Consider the following 5,744-nt stretch of genomic DNA (forward strand, 5'->3'; position numbering starts at 1 on the left):
GGATAGTTAGTGTGGCATAAAATCAAATGTATTTTATAAGGTAATTTTTTTTGCCATGTACTCTGTGTTTATCAGATTATGCTTGTTTCATCTATATTGAATAAAGCGGCCACAGGAGGAATAGTACCTAAAATGGGGTACTAAAATTTTAAAGAAAATACTTTCATTTCTGATTATCTCAAATCCCCCAACTCTTTGGCCTGTTACTAGAGGACTTAATTAAAATTTTAGATAGCCACAAAAATGATAAAGATCCAATAATCTGATGCTAAAAACATTAATGAGCATCAGGGAAATACAAATCAAAACTACAATGAGCTATCACCTCACACTTGTCAGAGTGGCTAAAACCAACAACACAGGAAACAAAAGGTATTGGTGAAAATATGCATAAAGGGGAACCTTCTCACAATGTTGGTGGGAATGCAAACTGGTGCAGCCACTCTGGAAAACAGTATGGAAGTTCCTCAAAAAGTTAAAATTAGAACTATCCTCCAACCCAGCAATTGCAACCCAGGTATTTATCCAAACCTAGGTATTTATCCAAAGAATATAAAAATACTAATTCAAAGGGATACATATACTCTGATGTATATAGCAGCAGCATCTATAATTGCCAAATTATGGAAAGAGCCCAAGCGTCCATTGACTGATGAATGGATAAAGAAGATGTGGTATATGGGGTACCTGGATGGCTCAGTTGGTTGAGTGGCTGACTCTTGATTTTGGCTCAGGTCCCAGGGTCATGATTTTGGCTCATGATCCCAGGGTCATGGGATCGAGCCCTACGTCGGACTCCACTGCTGACTGTGGAGCCTGCTTAAGCTTTGTCTCTCTCTCTCTTAAATGAAAAAAAAAAAGAAGACGACTATATATATATATATATATATATATATATATATATATATCCACACCCACACAATGGAATATCACTCAGCCATAAAAAAAGAATGAAATCTTGCCATTTGCAACAACATGGATGGAGCTAGACAGTATTATGCTAAGTGAAATAAGTCAGTCAGAGAAAGACAAATACTATATGATTTCACATCATAATTTAAGAATTTAAGAAACAAAACAAATGAGCAAAGGGAAGAGAGAGAAAGAGAGAGAGAGAGAGAGAGAGAGAGACAGACAGACCTTCTATAGAGACCTAACTATAGAGAACAAACTGATGGTCACCAGAGGGGAGGTGGGGTTGGGTTAAATAAGTGAGGAGATTAAGGAGGGCATTTGTTGTGATGAGCACTGGGTGTTGTATGGAAGTATGGAATCTTATATTGCATGCCTGAAACGAATATTACACTGTATGTTAACTAACTGGAATTTAAATAAAAACTTAATAAAGAGAGAGAGAGAGAGAGAAAAAAGATCCATTAACGCTTCTCTTTCCCCACAACTAACAAGAAGGAACTTTCATTTCACTATAATGATTTTATAATAATCCTGTGTAACTTGCGAGAGTATCATAAATAAGGTTCAGGTCATCAATAATAATATATTGCCATAATTGAAATAACATTTTAATAGGTAATTTTGGAAGGAAGTAGACCTTCTAAATCCAAAACCTGGAAAAACAAACCTAGACTGAGAAGAAATATCTGGGTTAATTGCAGTCAGACTGACTTAACTGTATATAGAACCTCCCACCAATGTTCAAGGCTGCCTGTTTTCTGAGCAATAACTTGTGGGTAGAGAACAGTGTTCTTGGCACAGGAAAAGCACAAAAGGGGACTTTTCCATTAAAGGGATAAAAATGCAGCAGGTATGTGACCTTTGGGTTTCCATTTTTGGTTTGTCTGAGTTAACTCAGACATCTGAGAAAGGGCTGGGAGAGTTAAGTTGTGTATGTAAACCTTAACTCATTTAATCAGACTATGAGGATTTTTTTAGGTTAGGAGACAGACAAAAATGGGTGTTTGATGAAAGATGGGAGAATTTATTCTGATGCTCAGACAAATGGGGTTGGGAGTAGGGTAGAATGGGAGGGAATTTCCATTAGTTCAAGATCTGATAAGTTGATCGTCAAAGGGGATTTTATCACAAAAGCTGGGAAGGGATTTTGAAATAGAAAGTTGACTTGATCGGATCTCACATGACCAAAAAAACCCTTACAGCAATTATCTACGTGTACTCTCAGAAAGTTCTTGCAGTCCATCAGACTGCCAGCTTTACTAAAGTCTGTGCACTCAACCCAGAACACCATCAGGCTTGTTCTAGGGCCCAGGAAATGCATAGGAAGAAATGCAAGAGATCATTGGCTATTTTGAAAAATTAGCATAGTGTTCAGCCTGACAATAAAGCTAACGAGTTTAGGTTTCTTGTAACAATTTGGGAAGGTCTTACATGTAGTCACATATTTCTTTTCCCCATATAGACATGGAGACTCTTCCGCTACCGGGAGGTCAGTGCCCAGTTAGAGAAAGAAGAACACAAATCAGAAAAGCAAATCTGGGGCGCCTGGATGACTTAGTCGGTTAAGCGTCTGACTCTTGATTTCAGCTCAGGTCATGATCTCACAGTTTGTGAGATGGAGCCCAGCTTGAGATTCTGTCTCTCCCTCTCTCTTAGCCCCTCCCCCTCTCATACACATACACACTCTCTCTCTCAAAATAAATAAACATTTAAGAAAGAAAGAAAAGCAAATCTTTTCCCATGGGCAAGACTGGCTAGAACAATTTGGTATCAATAGAACTTCAAAGGCCAGAGGCAAATTGAATGCCTATGGACACCATCCTGGCTGGCCTGCTTAATGAAACCGAGGGGCTGACTTTCCTCATTCCCCACATAGGACATCTGACCACTTGTCCTTTGTACCTCTTCTGCACCCGCCCACACTTTTTCTGCACCTCTAACACTTGAATGCAGCTGTTTGTTTTCTTAAAAGTCCTTGGAGAAATGGGCCGGGTTTTATCTTTTCACTGTATTCCCACCGGTGAACACAGTGTCTATAGTACAACAGGCATTCAATAAATCTTCTTCCTTTCTGAGCTCCTGACTAGTGTTCCCAACCAGTGCTGTCTACCTCCAGGGATATCCTGTTGGGGCTTCAACTTCCATATGTCACAAACCAGACCTGTCATGCTCCCCCTCTATCCTCCCCTCAGCCATGTTCCTGGTGCTGTATTCATCTTAGTGTCTACAGGGCCTGGTCTGTATCAGGCTCGCTGTAGTATTTAGAAAATGTTCATGGAATGAACGTGGAATGAGAAAATAAGAAAAAAGAGAACAGAAAAGAAGTATGAGGGGGAAAAAAAGTAAACTGAAGAAGGGAATCATGAAGGTAACAAAGCATAGGGAACTGAGAAGGATAATTGAGATTGGTTTCCCCCAAATCAGGAGGGATTGGATGCATCTAGATCCCTCAACAGAAGAGCTAGAACACTCTTCCAATTTATTCTACTTCTCTTCCAGCATTTTCTTCCAATTTGGGTTAGACTCTCAATGTTTTGTGAATATGATGAGAGAAGGGACTTACGGGCACGTTTCCACCTTCTCCACCATTCCTGCATACACAGATCATATCAACATCTGGGCTCTTTCCCACTATGAAGCATGGCAACAGTTGGTGAAAATAAAAAGTGTGATTAGACTCCTTGTTCCTAACCTTGTAGTTCTTGAGATGAGGCTCTGAAATGAAGGTCTGGGGTTAGGTTTCATTTGCTTTTCCCATGGGGAATGACTCCCTATTTTGCCTTAGGTAGGTAAAGGGACAAGATCTTGCTTGCTCTTCTGGTCCTGGAGTTTTAACAGTCTTGTAACTTATTGTATGTTTTCTTTCTGAGTTCTGTTGCCAGCTTATTCCAAGTCTGATGCTCTAATCTCTTTGATGACATGTCATAACTCTTACCCCGAGACATTTTCAGGTAAAGGCAAGATGCAGGCACTCCTTGATTTTATTTGTGGGAGGTACATTCTAGCCCACAGGGAAATGTGTAAGAAATATTCTGTCATTGTAAGGGGCTTGGTAAAATCATGCTGACATGTGGTAGTTGTGAAGGGTGTTTAGATCGATGAAAAGAGCATTTTCCAGAGAAATTATCATTTTTTCAACACTTGTTCCAAAAGGAGGCTTAAAGGACTCCTGTGATTGATTTTTTTAAACTGTGAAAGCCCCTGCTATTCCTACAGCAGCTGTTCTTACATGCTGAGTATCAGCCAATATACCTCAGATTCCTGGCATCTGGCATTCCAGTTTTTCTACTGGAATAGAGAATTTTACTGAAATATAAATGGGCAAGAATTTGTGAACTCCCTCAGTTAGCACATGGGGCAGGCTGTGAAAACCAGTGATAGGAGGTCCCTTCTTCCTGAAAACCCTGGCCTAGAGACTTGAAAGATATTCTTTTTTGTAATATTTTAAACAAAATAGTACAAGTGCTCATAAAAATAAATTATTTACATGATATAGACTCTATTAAGAGATTTCTGTAGATCTCTAATATAAATGAATATTAAAAACACAATTCAGCTGTTGCCTTCAGGCACGGTGTTCACAAGGAAATTAGGCAACAGTACAGATTCAGGCTCAGAACAACCCCAAACAACACACTTGTTGTCCTAAAATCCAATTGTCCCCCGCAAAAAATTGGAGTTCAGGGGCAAGAATCATTTTCATGTAAGAAGAACAACACATTCATTCTTAATAAAACAAATGACATCCCCCATACAGCAAAAGAAATGAGCACACGGTTCATATTTAGATGAGTTGGATATTCCACAAAACATTAACTCCATGGATGAACCCTGTATTCCACTAACAGTGTTTATATTTGTGCAGCTCCATTTACCTGAACACACTTGAGAACCTTGCATTTCAGAAGTCAGCTAACAGCATTCGTCAGAGGACAGACTAGACTTCAGAATGGGGAAGCCTGTTTGCATCTCAGAGACCTTCTCAGCCACACCTGAACTCAAAGATCATGATGTATCACCGGGTAGGAATGTTTTCAGAAAAGGACAAGCCCATATATTTGCTACTTTAAAATAATATTTAGATCTGGTGGATGGTAATCTCTAAACAACAACAAAGATGGGGGATAGAGGAAGAAAAAATAATTTAGGATACTTTGAGAGCTCCTGTGACCTCCATGCACAAGAGTGTGATATAGGAGAAAATCTGAACTAATGAATGAAGAGTTCACTTCTTGCTTCACAGTAACTCAAACTCAGGTAACACTGCTTTGTTGTATATAGCTGTTAAAGGCACTGTTTTATTGAATAAGCAACCATCATCATGTTTGTAGCATACAAATAGATGTTAAAATGTTTAACAATGGGTATTTGTGTACACACACACACACACACACACACACACACACACACACACTGGACTATTACTTAGTCATGAAAAAGAATGAAATCATGCCATTTGCAACAATGTGGATGAACCTAGAGGGTATTATGCTAAGTGAAGTCAGTAGGAGAAAGACAAAAACTATAGGATTTCGCTCATATGTGGAATTTAAGAAACAAAACAGATGAACATGGTTGGTGGGGAGAAGCAAACCATAAAAGAGACTCTTAACTATAGCGAACAAACTGAGGGTTGCTGGAGGGAAGGTGGGGGGCAGTTGTGTCAAATGGGTGATGGGTATTAAGCAGGGCACTTGTGATGAGCACTGGATATTGTATGTAGTGATGAATCACTACATCCTACTCCTGAAACTAATATTATGCTGTATGTTAACCAACATATTATGTTGTATGCTGTAATTTAAATGAAAACTTGAAACAATAAAAAA

Source organism: Felis catus, chromosome D2 (genome assembly GCF_018350175.1).
Source record: "Felis catus isolate Fca126 chromosome D2, F.catus_Fca126_mat1.0, whole genome shotgun sequence".
In the NCBI taxonomy this organism is placed as follows: Eukaryota; Metazoa; Chordata; class Mammalia; order Carnivora; family Felidae; genus Felis; species Felis catus.